Source organism: Benincasa hispida, chromosome 2 (genome assembly GCF_009727055.1).
Source record: "Benincasa hispida cultivar B227 chromosome 2, ASM972705v1, whole genome shotgun sequence".
Classification (NCBI taxonomy): Eukaryota; Viridiplantae; Streptophyta; class Magnoliopsida; order Cucurbitales; family Cucurbitaceae; genus Benincasa; species Benincasa hispida.
In genome coordinates this window covers 8,073,344-8,093,869 of record NC_052350.1, presented here as the reverse complement: position 1 = coordinate 8,093,869, position 20,526 = coordinate 8,073,344, and positions in this window count along the sequence as shown.

Below are 20,526 nucleotides of genomic sequence, written 5' to 3'. Positions count from 1 at the left end.
TTCTGCATTTATATACTATCCACCTTGAACTGATCGAAGTGTTTTTTTATTTCTTCCCAATAAATTCTCAACTTCAGCCTTGTACTTTTTGAACTTTTCAAGTGTATCAGACTTATGCTACATTAGGTAAACATATCCATATCTAGAATAATCATCTGTAAAACTGATGAAATATCCATACCCTTCTCTTGCCTTAACATTCATCGGACCACAAAGGTTTGAATGTACAAATTCTAAGGGCTCTTTGGCTCTATAACCTGTTCCAATAAAAGGTTGTTTTGTCACTTTTCTTCTAAATAATATTAAAAAACAAGTAAATAATTTTCTTCTTACTCTTTTAGAAGTCCACTTAGTCTTAATCTTGAGTGTATTATGAACTTCTATTCATGTGGGATTGTTCTTTTATTTGTATGAGTGAGAGTAACCAATTCGTCGACTCAAATATACCTACCATTTTGGGGACAAGACCGAGTGGAGAGTTGGGAATATAATAATATAAGATGGAATTAATTCCTTCTTGTTTTCAGGGTAAGTAGTTGAGTGTTCCCTTAAGTGGTGTTTCCGAAATTTGAATAAAGGGTTCTACCCTCTCATTGGCCTGAGAAAGGTTTTTGTTTATTGGTTGGACCATAAACAGGTTGTTCATTATAGGAGCACTGGTACTTAAGGAGTCAGAGGTAACCCAAAGGTAAAATGGTAATTTGCTTCAGTCGAAGTTATGAGCACTCGTGAAGGACTAACTTGCTGTTATTGGTCTATATCCATGGACACAGAAATATATATGTAGTGAGAAGAGTACAACAGTGGGTCTTTAGTAGAGTGTACCCACAATTAATGAATATTGATTAACTTGGTTAATGAGTTTAACCAATTAATCTCATATTATTGGAGCTTTTGATCTACAGGTCCACCAGGTCTATTTGTTAGCTCATTAAAGGATATTATAGAGGAATGATTTGAATTGTTCAAATCGATTTGAGGAAATTGTACATTAATACGATTAATATGTAATTGATTATGGATGTGATCTATAATCTAAATCAAGTTGAAATGAAACATGTAAATGAGATTCAAATAATTAATTCAAGAGAATTAGATTCACAAAGAATTAATTAATAAATAGAGAGGTGTTGCACATAGACATACGATGTTATGATAATTAAATATGTACGTTAAATTAGATTTAATATATAAATAGTTATTTAATTAATTGTGCACAAGGGAAAATTGGAAAAAGACTTGGAGAAGGGAGGGTTGACCCTTCTCTATATAAAGTCTTCCTTATTTTGGAGCAAGTATTTATTGTGTAATTTTATCATAGCCACAAAAGAAATCATCTCTAATCTCTCAAATGTTTTTTCTTCTTACCCTCTTCCAATAGTTGGATACCACTTATCCTTTTATTGGAATCCTTGAGAAACATGGTTACTCTCATGGTCGTGTTTAAGATTATTCGAGGAAATGTTCGTGTTCAAGATCGTTGGAGGAGTCGTTAATTGGAACATCGAGAGGATCTTTCTAGGAGTTTAAGAATCTACAAAGGTGAGGATGGTTCTATCATTTTCCTAAAGAATGATATTTCACATGTTTATTCTACATATATTCATTTTTAGTACAATGAATTTGTTCATATAAAAATCGATTTGCGGTATGCAAGGCGTTCACTTCCTCTTGGGATTCATCCTTTCAGTTTCTTTTCCAATGCCCTTCCTAATTGCAATGAAAATAAGTTTCCTTTGCAACCTTGACCTTTTTGCCCTTTTAGGCAACAACAGTAAGGGTAACTTTATTCCTCTTGCGACCTTTTTTCTTCTTCCATTTCTTTGTGCCTGAGGAATAAGGTGCAAACTTAATTCTAGAGGTAGAACCTGATGTGAAATAAACCATTGAACCATTGCATATACCCGAGGGATAAATTACAAGAAGAAAGATAAAGAAGATTGAAGAGGTTTTCATATTAAACCTTCAAAGGCTAGCAAATTCATCAGAAACGACAAAAATTTTGAGCCAAAATTTTATATAATGCTAGTTCAATGAGTCAAGAAAAGAATGACATGAAGATGGCCCGGGAAAAAAGTCCTATAGTTTGGAAGATGGCACAGTAATCTAAAAAAGTGTGCAGATTTTGTGAAGAAAATGTTGTGAAATGTACACTACATGGGAAAACGTGATATCAAACCTTGGCAAACGTGCAAATTAGCATTTCCTTCTTCTAGAGGAGTTATTTAAGACATTTTGAAGACTTTCCACATTTTTAATTTTGCATTTTGACTTCTAAATTAGTATGCAATTAAGTTTCAAGTTCATAGGTGTTATTTTCTACAATTTGCATTTAATTGTATTTAAATGGCTTTTGAGCTTCCATCCTATGCACGACTATTTGACCTTTAAAATGGCTTGTAATGCTCTTGAAAACTTAGATTTTCAATATTAAAAAAACTTGTACTTATTCAATCCTTTGGTGTTGTCTTTTCTTTCAAATCTTGCTTTAGATTTGATGTTTAAATTAATTCATTGGAGTAGTCTTGATCAAGCTAATTCTGGAGTGAATTGTCTTAGTATCTAAGAGTGACCATCATAGATTCTAAGTTTGATCTAAGTTAGTTTTCTTTGCGAGTGTTTGCAAAGATCCTAGAAAGACCTCTAGTTTTGCATCCACCAAACATTGTGGTCGCTTATCATTTGATATCAGAGCATTTGGTCATCCTTCTTGGTCGACTCTAGAGGTGAAATATTTTACTTTGTTTTAGTTGTTTTTTGTTTCTCCTCTTTCTTTTTTGTGTAATACAAGACATACTATAACTTATCATGAAATCTTTTTCATACTTGCTCTTGGATCATAAAGAAAATCATTAGAAAAAAAAAAAAAAAAAAAAAGAAAGAAAGAAAGAAAGAAAGAAAAATAAATTTAGTAGTTAAAAAAAAGAAGAGAAAAAATCAGCAACAAAAAAAAAAATAGTAGCCAATTTTTTTTCAAGGATTCAAGGCACATGAAAAGTTTCTTGTCATTACATTTTACTTTGTTCGAATTTTCTAGTTGTTGATCCTAAAGATTGAGTTACTCTAGTCTTAGTTTGTGAGAGTTGTTAATTTGAATTGGTTTTCATCAATCTTTTAGTGAGATTGCACCAAAAATTTAAGCCAACCCTTATATTTTTGACCTAGTATAAAAAGCCTACTCTTTAGTGAAATTGATGAGAAGTGTGGTGAGGTCATTTTATTACTTACTTTAAAGTATCACAGTGTGAAGGAGTACCACAAGTATAAGATACTAATGTGGTTATTCTTCAAGATATTCAAGGCAGGATGGAAATGATGAGGGAGAATAGGCAAGAAAGAAGGGCACCACAACAAAGAGATGAACGAGCCTTACAAGAAGATGAGGGAGTGATTGATTTAATTGAACAAGAAAGACAAGTTGGAGGAAGAGGAAACGTGAAAGAAAGAGGAAGAAATAAGTTTATGCAACCTAGAAGATAAGAAAGAATCCATGAAGATAGGTATAACAGAGACAAGCTTAAAATTCCACCATTTTGTGGAATGGTGGATGCGGAGGCATATTTGGAATAAGAAAGGAAGATAGAACATGTGTTTGATTGCAACACTTTTAGTGAGAATAAGAAGATGAGGCTTGCCATTGTCAAATTCACTAACCACGTTAAAAATTGGTATCGATATCTCAAATCAGAGAGACAAGGGAAAGAGGAAGATCCCATTGGAACTCGGGAAGAACTTAAAGAAGCCAAGAGAAAATGGTATGTTCCAAAACATCATGAAAGAGATTTGAAAATTAAATTACAAGCTTTGAGGCAAGGAATAAAAAGTGTGGCAGAATATTATCAAGAGATGGAAACTTTGATGGAAAGAGTAAACATTTTAGAAGAAGAAGAAGACACCATGTCTAGATTCCTTGGAGGTTTGAATCGAGAAATTGCTCATCCCATTGATAGGTATCCATAGTTTTACTTGGAAGATATTTATCATTATGAAATCAAAATTGAAGAATACCTGAGAGAAGAAAAGGAACATTCCAAAAGGTATAACTCTAAAGCTAATACCTTTTCAAATTTTAATGTTTGGAACAATGATAGTTTTAGGAATAGGAGTAAAGCAAAAGGGAAGTTTGTGGCTCCCAAAAAGGTGGAGGCCAAGAGCACCAATACTAAAAAGAATGAAACTTCGAAGGAGGTTAGAGAGAAATCTAGTTTTATTCAATACTGGAAGTGCAATGGGTTTGGACACATGAGCAAAGATTGTGTCAATAAGAAAGCTATAGTGACGAGAAATGGGATACTAGAATCGGAGGATGAATGCGATGGCTCGACTTCAGAAAGAATCTGAAGCATATAATATGGGTACATTGAAGAAGGTAACTTTATATCCTTAGTTGCAAGAAGAGTACTTAATGTACAAATCAATGAAGAAAAAGTTGAAGATAAAAGGGAGAACGTGTTTCACACAAGATGTTTGATTGAAGGAACACCATGTAGCTTGGTGATTGATAGTGGAAGTTGCACAAATATAGTAAGTAGTTTGCTTGTAAAAAGACTCCAGCTCACTACTCATCCACATCTAACACCATATAAACTTCAGTGGTTGACAAACAAAGAAGAATCGAAGGTAAACTCCCTAGTTCTTATTTCTTTTACTTTGCGAAGATATAAAGATGAAGTCCTTTTCAATGTAGTACCTATGCATGTGGGTGATATATTATTGGGCCGACCTTGGAATATGACAGAGAAGTCACATATGATGGATTGTTGAACAAGTACACATTAACTTTGAATGGAAAGAAGTTTACTTTGCTTCCATTATCTCCATATGAAGTACAATGTGATCAAGTGAAATTAGAAAAGAAAATAGAAGAATTTGAGGATCAAGAAAAGAGAGATGAAAGTATGTTAAAAGAGAAAAGCGAAAAAAGAGAGAAAAGTAAGTGAAAAAGGTGAGTGAAAATCAAGAGAGAAAAAGAGTGATTTGAGAAGAAAAAGAAAGAATGTGAGTTTAGTTATGAGAAAGGGGGAAGTGAGGAATATGTTTTCATTCGAAGCACCAAATTTTGTACTCATGTGCAAAGGAATATGTTTACTAACTGAATCTAACTCTAACGATGCTTTGCCTAGTGCTTTTAAATCTATTTTGCAGGAATTTAATGACATGCTTCCACATGAAGGTGCACCTATGGGTCTACCTCATTTAAGAGGGATTGAGAACAAAATTGACTTCATATCTCGGGAAAATCTTCCAAATATGGTTTTCTGTAGTACCAATCTAACCAAGGCCAAGGAAATTCAAAGGCAAATGGAAGAACTCATGAATAAAGGTTATGTTCGCGAAAGCATGAGTCCTTGTTCAGTTCCGGTCATTTTAGTACCCAAGAAAGATGGAACATGGAGGATGTGTATTGATTGTCGAGTGATAACGGACAAAAATGCACATTATTACAGCGCAAAGTTATAAAACAATGCAGGATTGCGATGGTAAAAATATACAATATTGTGTCCAAAAGCATTAAGTTCACAACATTGCGATCGCATGCGGCCATCGCATTAAAACAACTAACTTATGTATTTTGTGCAGAAAATACGTGGACGCAAAGTGGAAATGCGATCCAAAGAAATTAACGTTCGAGCGCATTAAGAGATTGCATTGATGCAAGGGTATGCGATCATTTGCGCTCACGAATATATGCTCAAGAAGGTTCCTGCATAGAGCCGACGCATCATAGTGGGTGCATCTAGGTGAAAAGCGTAATAAATCACGATGGGACAGAAAGCTGATGATGGTGATTCCAAATTAAGTTGACAAGCCGTTAACGACCTACTGTAGCAAGTACATTCAATTTTTCAGTGACAAATATTTGGCGCATCAGACAGAAAATTAATGTCACCCCATCAGTGCAATCTTAAGAGAGAAAGCATTTCATCCCAAATCTCTATAAATACCGAAGGCCACCTTCAGTGAAAGAGTTCAGCCAGTTCACTGCGTTCAGCCAGTTTGAGAGTTCAGCTAGTTCGACCAGTTAGTTAGTTAGCCTTGCACTTAGTTCTTATTTTATACTTAGAAGGCGGAAGCGAGAGAAGGGAAAAGATGCCAGAAGATCGTCCTGGTCAGCTCGAGAGAGAACCTAGGGAGTGTGGAAAGCAAAGAAAGGGCCGATTCTTGCGAGAGCAAGAATATCTTTTGAGCCGAGTAGAGAAGAACAGTGTAAAAGTCTCGGGAAGCAAGAAATTGTTACCAGACTCTTTATTCTTATTCCACATTGTCATTCTGTATTTTGATTATATATCTATAAAATGGAACTTGCTTATCTACATCTCTTCACTCTTTTTAAAACACATATGAGTAACTAAATCTATCGAATGGGTTGAGAAGTATTTAGCTAACATGAAATAGGATTTTCATTGCATGCGATCATCTTGTCTTATGTTGTGTCCATCACCCCTTTAGAGCTACTCGAGAGAGAGTCTAAAGAAAGAAACTCAGACTTAAGAGAGCTAGGTTAGAATCTAGACTCGAGAGAGCAAGATTAGATCTGCATAAGCAGGAGATAGAGACTTAGAGATAAGCTCTATTTGTCAACATGCATCGCATGCACCCTAGAGATAGGTTATGGTATTTTGCAGTCGCCTTGTATGTGTGTGTGTCAATCATCATCGCATAGAAAATAATAAAGGCTTATGTGTAAGTCCTATAGAGATCATTGTATATATCGCATACGTTCTAAAACTAGACGCCGTAGCATTTATGTTGAAAGATGATTTACTGTTGTATGTGTGTAGCATGATCGTATAACATGAACGCAATCTTAGGAAGTGTTAACCAAACCCTTTCTCAACCTGTTCCCCCGCATATTCATCGCATCTTTTGTAATATTAACTCTTTTCTTAACTCCGCCACATACATTTTATATTGTAAACAACAAACCAACCAACTTTTTGATTTATTGTTACCGTAAAGTGATCTAAAAATTACCACCGCATATTGTTTTCCTTAGTCCATGAGTTCGACCCTGGACTTACCAGGAAACTTAGTAGGATTTATACTTGGATCTTACTGAGAAAACTTGCATGCTCAACGCATTTTCCATCAACGCAATCTCTACCATTATTTCATAGCATACAAAAAAACGCATCAAGTTTTTGACGCCGTTGTCGAGGAGCGTGGAAAGTTAAGTTCATAAAAAAAAAAGTCTAAAAAAATGCAAGGATAAAAATCATTTGAAAACACCCCAGTGAATTTTTCTTTTTTATGAAATAAATCATGCGATGCCCTAGAATCTGGTAAAGTCTTTTTGAAGGTTAAACTTGCGGTCCCTAAATTTTAGAAATATTTTATGAAGAGACTTGGACAAAAATTAAGGAAATTTTGGTGCATAGGATTTGAATAAGGCATTCTCGAGAAATCTAGGAAAGAGAAGGCGGTCGACTTTGTAAAGAAAATTTTTAGCTTATGCTTGAAGACAAACATTGTTTAAATTTGGAGGGTGTGATAACGGGCAGAAATGCACGTTATTACAGCGCAAAGTTATAAAACAATGCAGGATTGCGATGATAAAAGTATACAATATTGTGTCCAAAAGCATTAAGTTCACAACATTGCGATTGCATACGTCCATCGCATTACAACATTAAGTTCAGTAGCATAGCCTCACCATTGAATGAACTTGTTAAAAATAATGTGAAATTTGAATGGAAAGAAAAACAATAAAATGCATTCAATGAATTGAAAGATAAATTGACTAATGCATCTTGTCTTGCTTTACCTAACTTTGGCAAATCTTTTGAGATTCAATGTGATGCAAGTAGAATAGAGATTAGAACTATTTTAATGCTAGAAAAGAGGTCAATTATGTTCTTTAGTGAGAAGCTAAATGGAGCATAACTTAGCTACCCAACATATCCATTTCCAAGTTTGGCAACATTACTTGTGGGTAAAAGAGTTTGTCATCCACACGGATCATGAAAGCTTGAAGTACCTCAAAATCCAAACAAAGTTGAATAAGAGACATGCTAAATGGGTAGAATTCATTGAGACCTTTCCATATGTCATTCATTACAAGAAAGGTGAGGACAATGTGGTGTCTGATGCATTAAAAAAAAAGGTATGCATTGTATTCTTCCCTTAGTGCAAAAATTCTTGGATTTAAACATATGATTGATTTGTATAAAGTTAAGAAATCTAAATTTCATGATGTGTACATGCAATGTTCAGAATGGAGTGCATGATTATATTGTGTTTGATGAAATGCTCTTTAAGAAGGGTAAACTTGGTATTCCTGAGTGTTCCATTCGAGAGTTACTAGTGAAGGAGGCTCACAAGGGAGGATTAATGGGGCATTTTGGAAAATTTAAAATATATAATGTGTTGGCTGAACATTTTTATTGGTTGAAAATGAGAAAGGATGTGAATAAATGTTTCAAATGTAAGGAGGCTAAGTCTAAGACACAACCACATGTTGTTTACACATATTTGGATGTTTCTAATAAACCTTGGGTTGACATTAGCATGGATTTTGTTTTAGGACTACCAAAGACTATGAGACATCATGATAACATTTTTGTGGCAGGATACATAAAAAATTTGTATAAAGAAGTCAAAGAAATGATTAAAAAGAAAAACCAAAAGCTTATCCATAGCAAGAACCAAGGGAGGAAGAAGTTGATTTTTAAATCTAATGATTAGGTTTGGGTTCATCTATGAAAGGAATGGTTTCCAGATTAAAGGATGTCTAAACTTCAACCAAGAGGAGGTGGCCCATTTCAAGTGATAGAACAGATCAATGAAAATGCCTACAAACTAGATCTTCGAGGTGAGTACAAAGTAAGTTATACTTTTAATGTGGTTGATTTGACTTCTTTTGATGTAGGAAATGAAGACCTTGATTTGAGATAATTTGTTTTAAAGAAAGGGGAGATGATGTGAATTCAACCATTTAACCATTGTTTGTACCCGATGGAGCAATTACAAGAAGCAAGGTAAAGAAGATTTCAAGAGGCTTTCACACTACACCTTCAAAAGCTAGTAAATTCACCAGAAGTGACAAATAATTTTGAGCCAAAATTTTTATATAATGTTAGTTCAATAAGTCAAGAAGAGAATGGTATGAAGATGACATGGAAAAAGTCCTACAGTTTGAAAAATGACACGGTGGTTTAAAAAAGTGTATAGATTTTGTGAAGAAAATGTTATCAAATGTGCACTACACGAGAAAACGTGATATCAAACCTTGTCAAATGTGCAAATTAGCCTTGCTTCCTTCTAGAGAAGTTACTTAAGAAATTTTGAAGACTTTCTACATTTTTAGTTTTGCATATTGACTTATAAATTAGTATGCAATTAACTTTCAAGTTCTTAAGTGTTATAAATTACATTTAATTGTATTTGAATGACTTTTGAGCTCCCAGGTTGATGCCCTAAAGTCTTGTGTCCTGTAGTTTGTAAACAGCTTGATGAACGCTTGTGTTGTATAATATATGATATTTACTTCACATCTAGTATTTTGTCCAGTTGCTTGTTTTATTTGCTTTACCACAAACCAATAAACATAAAATCTCTGGTTATCTGTATGTGACTCAAGCATGTATGTGGTGACATACAAGTGGATCATGCCTTGAGTGATAACCAAAATGGTCTGTAGTATATGAATATAGGAGGGAAACCTTATCCTGGTAACGCTATGGATGTGGCCTGCTTTGTGGAATGGTCACAAGTTTTATGACTTGTGATAGATGGTCTGATCCTGATCATTCGTATTGGGGACATGTGAGCGGGGGCGTCCTATACAAAGAGTTTGTATAAGACCTAACTACGAAGTGTTAATGTTTCATTATATAACACCGTTCATGATAGAGACTTCACTTCACTAGGATGACCATAGGTAACATGACCTCAATCCTGAGTGAGTTGGGAACTCCTACCATTGAGGGCGGTCCTTTAATTTGTATGGGTGCGAATGGCCAAGTTGCCGATTCAAACCTACCATTTTGGGGATTCGTCTGATTTGGGAGCTGGGAACTTAGCTACACAAGATGGAATTTACTCCTTCCCCGAGGCAGGGGTAAGTAGATAGATAACTTAAGGGCTGATTTTGGAGTGGTGCCACACACCTTTCCTTGGCCCGAGAGGTGTTCACACATAGTTGGACTATGTTGTATTATTCATTAGAGGAATTAGTGGTATTTAAGAAGTGAGAAGTAACTACAGGGGCAAAACAGTAATTTGGCCCAACTGTACTTACGAGCATCTGTGAAGGGTCATCGTACTCATGATTGGTTATATCCGATGGACACAGAAATATATCTGTGGTAAGAAGAGTTCAGCTGTTGGTCTTTGGTAGAATGCCTGACAGTTAACGGATGGTAGATCTGTGGCTAAAGAGTTTAGTCAGCTATTCACGAATCGTTAGAGCTTCGAGCCACAGGTGCATTATGTCCCCTGGGTAGCTTGGATAAAGTTGAGAATCAATGTTTGGATTAATTTTAATGTTCAAATTGACAAGAGGAAGTTCGATTATATATGATATAATTGGACTGGTTAATTATATATGAGATACATTATTTTGGAGGAAATTAGATATAAATATGATTTATATCAAGAAGAGGAGAAAATACTATAGTAGATATGTGATATCAAACTATAGGGTAAAAATATAATATGATTATATTTATTAATATTTTAATTGGTTAATTATATAATAATTAATCCAAAAATCATATTCGGATGTATGTTAGTGGAAACTGCGTCGGTTATTGTAACTGATGAATTAAAATGAAAATTGTTTTCATTTTGAATGGTCTGTCCAAAAAGAAATAGAGAGGAGCGCGCTGGTGAATCGTAAACGATCGTTTAAGTATTTCGACAGTCTATGCGATAGTCACTCTGCGCCTAGACGATCATCCACCTCATGCCTAAACGATAGCACACTAAGTCCTAAACGATCGGATAGCTTCCTTAAACGATCGTATAATGTGTCGTGTTAGCTAAACGATCGTTCAATAAAATCTACACGATCGTGTAGCTTCTCCTAAACGATAAGCATTTTTCTATACGATAGCGTCTTTTTCCCTCCCACTTGCTTATCGCCTACACAACCCGTGCTTCCTCCTTCCTCTACCAAATTTACCAAAGACCACGCTTTGGGTTCTCACTCTGAGAATACCCGGGGCTCTTTTCTGGTGGTGTCGTCCCCATTGCGTTCGTGATCTTGCGGTTGTGTGTGCTGCTGCAATTGACGCTTCTGCTGGGTGTTGGTAGATCGCATGAAGGTTTCTGCTGCATTGAGTTCCAAAGTTTGAAGAACGTCTTCAACTGGTATGGCAACTCTTTCCCTCGTTTATTTTTGTTCAAAGCATGCCTTTAATTGACTGTTCGTTTGCATAATTTTCATTTGAATGTATATTGTGTATTTCGGTCACTATGAAATTGGAGTGATCCGAACGTGCTCATGGAACTCTTCAGTAAGAGATCCTTCAATCCTATGCACGACCATTTGGCCTTTAAAATAGCTTGTAATGCTCTTGAAAACTCAGATAATATATATTAAAAACCTTGTGCTTTTCAACCCTTTGGTGTTGTCTTTTCTTTCAAATCTTGCTTTAGATTTGATGTTTAAATCAATTCATTAGGTTAGTCTTGATCAAGCTAATTTTTGAGTGAGCTATCTTAGGATCTAAGAATGGCCATCATAGATTCTAAGTTTGATCTAAGTTAGCTTTCTTTGTGAGTGTTTGGAAGGATCTTAGAAGAACCTCTAACGTTGGTCCAACAAACATTGCAAGCGCTTATTAGAACCCTTGTGGAAAATTTTCGAGGAAATGACAACATTTGCCTCCTCGTGTTGTCCTTTGACTTTTATCAAGGACCTGTAAGTCTACAGCTCATTGAGAATGATGGTAAAATTGTATTCTATTTTGTTCATTACAGTGTTGCTGTAGAACTGCAAGAAACTCCTTAAAAGTCTCCATAATAAAGCTTAACTAATTGGACTCATCTATGACAACCCCATTCATTTCTGCCACGTTAAAGTGGACCATCATATTAAGGGCGTGTTCCTTAATAGATGATCCCTCGTTTATGCTAGCATTGAAGATGAACTTGAGATCGTCATACTTGAGATGTGTGGACGGTTGCCCAAACATCTCACGCAATGACTCCATGATCTCGTGTTCAGTGATCACGATCTCATACTTTTTTGGCCAAGACTTCAGTTAAGCTTGCCAAAATGTAGACTCGGGCCTCATCGTTAGCCTTAGTCCACCTGTCATAGGCATCACATGAAGGGATAGGATCCCACAGTGGAAGCATTTTGTAAGAATGCCTTGCATCCCACAATTTGATTTTTATATAAAACATTCAATATACTAAAACAGAATATAAACATGTAATATATCATGCTTAGGGAAAAAGATTAGAACCATTCATATCTTTGTAGATTCCCAAGCTTCACGAACAATCCTCTTTAAGTTTCAACGAATGGCTCCTCTAACGATCTTGATCACGAACAATTTCTTGAACAATCTCGAACACTACCATGAGAGTAAGCTCGTTATTCTCTAGGATTCCAATAGAGAGATAAGTGGTATCCAACTATTGGATAGAGAGAGAAGAAAAGGGTTTTGGAGAGTAGAGATGATTCTCTTTATGGTTTAGGAAAAAATTTGCACAATAACACTTGTGTGTATTATTAGTGTTAGTCTCAATCTCCCCCAAAGGGGTCAAAGGGAGGTCTTTATATAGAGAAGGGCTAAACATTTTTCCTAATAAATTTTCTATTTCCCTTTTCCATAATTAATTAATTAAATAACACTTATTTAATTAATTTAGCACAATTAAATAACACTTATTTAATTTAATTTGCACATTAATTAAATAATTATTTATACATTAAATCCAATTTAACACACATATATTTAATTATCATAAATATCATATGTTTATGTGCAATACCTCTCTATTAATTAATTCTTTGTGAATTTAATTCACTTGAGTTAATTATTTGAATCTTATTCAAATGTTTCTTTGCAATTTAATTTAAATTATAGATCATATCCACAATCAATTATATATTAATCACGTTAATATATAGTTTCCTCAAATTAATTTGAAAAATTCAAATCATTCCACTTAAATATCCTCTAGTGAGCTAACAAGGGGACCTGGTAGACGTGTAGATCAGAAGCTCCAATGATATGAGATTAATTGGCTAAACTCATTAACCAAGTTAATCAATATTCAACTGTGGGTACACTCCACTACAAATATATTTTAGTGTCCACGGATATAAATCAATAACAACAAGTTAGTTCTTCATGAGTGTTTGTAACTCCAACTGGGTCAAATTACCATTCTACCTTAGGTTACCTCTGATTCTTTAAGTACCAGTGCTCCTCTAATGAACAATATGCTTATAGTCCAACCAACAAAGAGAAACCCCGCTTGGGCCAATGAGAGGGTAGGGTCATTTGTTTAAGTCCCGAAGACACCACTTAAGGGAACACTTATCTACTTACTCTTAAGGCGGGAAGGAGTGAGTTCCATCTTGTACTATTATGTTCCCAACTCTCTACTCGATCCTGTCTTAAAAAGGGTAAGCATATTAGGTCCGCGAACTTGCCACCCTCACCCATACAAATCAAAGGATAATCACTCGTGAATAGGAGTTCATAATATACTTAGGATTAAAACCAAGTTACCTAGGTCATCCTATTGAAATAGGAACCTAACTAGTTAACGGTGTTACATCTAGTGGTTACTATTTCGCGGTCTAGTCATATGCAAACTCATTGCATAGGATACCCCCATTCGCATGTCAACTACACGAATGTGTTGGATCATTTCGTTCGTATCAAATACAAAGTGGGTCGTATCCATAGTGTTACTAGGATAAAGTACCCAACCTTATCCCTATACTATAGACCCTTCAAGCTATATCTTAAACATTGATCCCTGTATATCTCCACATACAGTTCAAGACTCATAAGGCAGCCTTGAATGTTAGTTATTGGATTTAGGGTTATTAAGAAAAAATAGACAAACAACACAAACAATAACATCTATTGAATTAACATCTATAACTCATTATTGATGGCGGTCAATTAACAACATTTACTATCTACAAGTTTTAGGGCATAAAACCCAACATCACGAACATTTCACGATGCAACAGGTATAGGGGCTAGAGGACACTCATCCGTTAGGACAAATTTTTGGTCGTCGATGACTAAGACAATATTTATCGTATTTTTCTAACTAGTGTAATTTTTGCCGCTTAATTTATCGACACTAAGTAGAGAGATAACAACACTAGTCATGATTATAAAATTGTTGAAACAAAACAAATAATTTATATTAGATATTTGAGCAAAAAATCATTTAATTCCATCATATTTAGCAAAAGATTAATGAACCTTAACAAAATTTAACATTGCAATGATACTTCTATGATTTAGAATAAATACCACCTTGGGGTGTAAGATATTCTTTCATTGAATTGTGACATTTCAATTAAATATTACACCAGATTATCTCTTATTCCTATAATATTTAATTACCATTTATTTGGTTAAGAAATCGTTAACTTCCTTAATGTTTTTCTGTAAGTGTAACCCTTCATTTTCAATCCTAGCCCTGCCTCGATTAGCTTGCCTCAGGGAAGAACGTAATTGGTGCAATTACTATAGCGATCTTATCCATTTATGAAGTTCACTCTGTCCCTTTCCATGCAAACATCTTCCTAAGAAGAACACTTTCAGGGCGCCATGAGACCGAGCATGAAAAGACATTGCAAGCTAATGAAGGGAGACCGTAGGATGTATTGACATACGCCCTTCTCCCAGTTACTATAAACATTTTTTCCATTCACCTTGATATTATCTCATGCAAATACCTTCCTAAGGGAGGATGCACCCAGGGCATCAAGAGGCCGAACATGGATTTCACGGTATGAACTTTTAAGTTAAGGAGAATGTGAGTGGAAAAATGACATATCATATATATCCTTTTCCTCCCACTAAGTGTTTTAGAACCTAGGATTTATTAACTTAGGTAAATCCGACTAATTAATTTAACTAAATTATTGTTAATTTGCTCAATATAACATTTATATTAAAGATTTTAACAATATATAATTATTGTTTATTAAACACGTTAATAAATCTAATAATTTATTGCGTGCTTATAAAATATTTGTGTAATTCACCTTCTCCCAAGTAGGGGTATTTCATTTCCATCAGTTTAAATACCCCAATCCTTAGACAAAGATCCTTTATAGATAAACATGTTATAAATTTAATCTTTTATTAACTCATGTTAATCCTATTAAAAGAAAAAAAAAAAAGATTGACCTATTTCTAATCATATTAGAAATATTGTTAACATAAGTCTAGGTGACTTAGTTTTAAATCATTTGAAATTAAATAAGACTTATGTTTGCATGCAACTCTTGATTATAGATTTTAATCTAACTTATTAAACTTATAAATTTTGTAAATTAGTGAAAAATTAAAACCTATAACATGCGTCTAATGACATTAATCAAATATAACATTTATATTTACTAAATAATGTCATGTTCAATGTATTATCATTTTCATCGTATAATATAACCATTACATTATCATTAATAAAAAGAATACATGTTCAACATATAATATAACATTTATATTAAGTTTGATGCATGTATATGCTCAATGAAACATGCAACTATATAATATAACATTTATATTAAATATGATGAATATGCATGCTTATAAGATAATGCAACTATATAGTAACATTTATATTAAATATGATGCATGATTAATGTTTATCCTTAAGTGGGAATTTAAAACTATATGACATACTTTATGCAACATATAATATTTAATCATATATCAAATGCATACATTAAATAAATAGTAAAATAGACCCAATTTTGGAACTCTAAAAATTAAATAAATCAATATAATCAATGTTATATCGATTTAATTAATTTTAAAATTACAAATTTCAAAATTAAAATAGGCAAACTGCTTCCGATAGGCTCAAACCCATGATCTGGAATTGTTTGCATGCACGCGTCAACTGCTTTTCCGAGCGTAGCTACGCTGGGCTGAAAATTTGTCGCAGTGTAACGCTACGCTTGGCCTCAGTGTCGCAATATTGTTTTCGAACATAGCTATGTTGGGCTTTCTATGTCGCAATGTAAAGCTGAACATTGTAACGCTGTGCCTTGCGCTCTAGCACATAATGCAGTGCTCTGTTCCATTCTTCGTCTGTTGTGCTCCGATCTTGATCTCAATTCTGAGGAACACTTGCCAATCTTCAAGACATAAACTTATAGACTCGATAGCGGAATTTAAATGCCCAAAAATAATGGGCTCTTACAACTTTAATTGAATTAAAGCGGTAAAACTAGTGTCAAAATTTGAAACATCTATTTGCAAAACTCAACATTCACACGATTTGGTTCTGATACCAATTAAAGGAATCAGATTTCTCACGGAAGCGCATGTACGCAATGCAACTGAAGATTAATTTGAAATATACTAAATGCAGAGAAGAAAAACAAACATTTCATAGGATATACATTTAAAAGTTATGAATCTATAAGCATACTTTTTATATAAAAGGGAAGAAAGAGAAAAAAAATAATTGATGTTTGTTAGGGATGTACATGGGTTGAGTTGAGTTGGGTTGAGAGTATTTTTGGACCAACCCGAAAATCCAGGTTGGTTTGATTGGCAACCCAAATGACCCAAATAAAGTTTCCAACCCAACTCAACCCAACCCTTAAAATTCGGGTTGGGTTGGGTTGTCGGGTTATAGCTTTTTTTTTTAATGAAAAATATATAAATTTATATATAACACATGACTAATAACTAAAATCTCATAAAATTAAGATGCTAAATACCAAATATCTATGATATTTATTGTAAACTTTAAACAAAACAAATATCATAAAAATTTTAAAAGAAAAATATTAAAAATTCAAAAATTAATCAATACAAAGAAATCAAACGTTAACAAAGAGATATATACAAAATTCGGGTTGGGTTGGGTCAACCAAATTTTTTTTTCGCCAACCCACAACCCAATCCAACCCAATAAAAATAGAAAAATTCAACCCAACCCAACCCTTACATTTTGGGTTGGGTAGTTCGGGTTGTTCGGGTTATTTGAACACCCTTAATGCTTGTAGAATTTAGTCTTCACAGAACTTCTCTCCAAAAGTCACAAACACAGCAACTTTTCAGAATGAATAGGAAATATCAATCCCTTCTAGATACCATCACTCGATCATCTTGTTATTCTTAGGAAAAAGGAACAATGGATGTGTGGGCTCCAACTTCAATTTTGGGAGAGGGAATGTATAAAAGTAGTGATATTTGTTTTTTGGAAAAATTGAGAGAGTTCTTTTTTATTTCAAAAAACAGATAAAGAAAAGAGTGAGGTAGAGGGAGTTACGATAATTTCTCTCATGTATAACAAAATAACTCCCCCTGTAATAGGGAGTTATGGATATTATATTATTAATTAAAATAATATTAACAATATAATATATATATATATATATATAATATGCATTATATTCATGTTAAAATACAACTCTCTCTTATAACCTATAGTTTTAATATGAATCATATTCATATTAAATTTTAACGTATAGTATTTATATAAACTTTATTCATATAAATAATATTTGAATCTCATTCAAATATTTATCTCTCAAATGTTATATAGGTTTTAATTATAAATCATATTAAAGTGAACTATATAATGTATCAATATGTATTATAATTTATATTAATCATATTAATATAATTAAAACCTTTAATTCCCTTAAATAATCTAAATAATTCAAATATTCCAAGAACATGTTCCTTGTTTTTATCCTTAGCAAGCTAATAAGGGGACCTAATGGACCTACAGATTAGAAGCTCAAATGATACGAGATTAATTAATTAAACTATTTAATTAAATTAATCAACATTCATTAACTGTCGGTCACTCCACTAAAGACCGACAGTTGCACTCTTCGCACTGTAGATATATTTCTGTGTCCATGGATATAACCAATCAACAGTAAATCGACCATTTACGAATGACTCATAACTAGAGTTGAGTCAAATTACCATCTACCTCTTTAGTTACATCTAACTCTTTAAATACTACTGATTCCTTTAATAAACAAACAATTTATAGTCCAACTATAAACTAACACCTCTTGGAAATGAGAGGGTGAAATCTCATTGTTGAAGACCCGAAATCAGCCATTAAGGGGGCAATTCATCAACTTTCCCTAAAGATGGGAATGAACGAATTCCATCTTATGTAGCTGTGTTCCCAACTATCTACTTAGTCAGATTCCCAAAATGGTAGGTTTATTGGATCGACGAAACTGGCTATTCTCACTCATAAAGATCAAAAGATTGCCCTCATAGGTAGGAGTTTATAACTCACTCAAGATTAAGGTCAAGTCACCTATGGTCATCCTAGTGAAATGTTAAGTCTTTTCAAGTAACATCGTTACAAAGAGAAACTAATCATTTTGCAATCCCGATCTTATACAAACTCTTACTCACATGTCTCCACATAAACGATTTGGATCATGTTGTTTGTAACTCTTACAATTCTTGTAAAATTTGCAAAGTAAACTGTATCCGCAGTGTCACCAGGATAAAACACCTAACCTTGTCCATATACTATAGACCTTTTAGGTTATTACTTGAGCATGATCTATTTGTATGTCTACCACATACTGTTCAAGCTACATTAAAGACCTTAGATCTTAGTTTATTGGATTGAGTTAGTACAATCTAAATGTTGAATAAAATACTTCTTATTTTATAGTATAAATAATTTGTATTTACAACTAACAAATTACGAGATCCACGAGATTTAGGACACTAAATTTAACAAGTATCAAGGACGTTTCTAGCGCTCAAGGTTGCAGGCCGTTAGTTCGAAATTGGTTTGGTTGTATTCCAATCGATATATATTCATTGGCTTAACAGGTTGACCCAAATCCCAAGTTGTTTACATTCCCATTTGAGACATACGCTCCCCTATGCCTCCTCTTGATATCCTATAGGCTTTGGCCCGCCCGTCGATTTTGAGCCTTCCCTTGGGTAACTCTGAGCATTCATCTTTCTTTCATTTGATTTAAATTCCATACTTCACATAAATAACCCAAATGGTCAAAACATTTAACTTTAAAAGTTAAGTAATGTCTTAAGTAGTGACAATAATTTGTTAGACAAAATTTTGAAAAGTAAAAAAGCCTGTTAATTTTTTTTAAAAAAATATATGGACCGGGTAATAAATAAACATAAAATTAAAGCCAATTTGGGAACCATTTTATTTTTTGTTTTTGTTTTTGAAAAATAATTCTATGGACATTATTTTCACCTTTAAATTTCTTTATTTGTTATCTACTTTTCACCAATTGTTTAAAAAACTAAACCAATTTTTTAGAACTAAAAAAAGTAGCTTTCAAAAAGTTATTTTTATTTTTTAAATTTGGTTAAGAATTCAACCATTGTACTTAAGAAAGATGCAAATTATTGTAAAAAATTAGATGAAATAGGCTTAATTCACAAAAAAACAAAAAGCCTAAATGATTACCAAACATAACCTAAAAGTTTAAGACTTTAATTAGATATAGAGTTCAATTTTGTTTAAGAGTTCTTTGGATTTTAAAACCATGACCAATAATTTCATAATTTAACTTAACAAATATTTAATTAATCAATTAATTCGAGTATGGATAAAGACATTAATTATTATCTCAAAATTTAAGGAGTCCATTCTTCACCCTATAATATTGAACTAAATAATAATAATAATTAGGAAAAAAAAATGTCTTTTTGGTTCTTCAATTTTGCATATGGTTTTCATTTGGTCTTTTAATTTCAAAATGTTACTTTTTTTTTTTTTTAGTTTAGTTTCCATTTTTTCTATACACTTTAGGATTTTACATCGTTAACTTTGTCTTAATTTTCTATTGGTTAATTTAAAATAACCAAGATAATTATAATTAAATTGGTTTTCATTCATTTTTAGTCATTATAAACATTAGTAAAAAAAAATTCACATCATAAATATTTTAAATCAACTTATTGAAAGTTGACACCATAGACCTAAAGTGAGCCAATTAGTTAGAAGTTAAAAGTGTAACATCTTAAAATTTAGGGATCAAATGAATGAAATTTAAAATTTAAAGTAGAAATATAATATTTTGAAAGTTAAGTATCAAATGGACGTTAACTCAAAACATAATAGTAAAAATGTTACATTTTAAAATTTATGGACCAAATCAAAACTAAATTCAAAACTTAAAAGTTAAAAAATGAAACATTTTGAAAGTGAGAGATGAAATGGAAACTATAATCAGAAATATAAAGAGTAAATAAATATTATTTTGTTTTCAGGTAATAACCAAAAGTATTCTATAGCTCCACAAAACTTACAAAAAGTCATGGAATATAGTAAAAGAAAAAAAAAAGAGACAAAAAAGAAAAAGAGGTCAATCGATTAATTTTGACA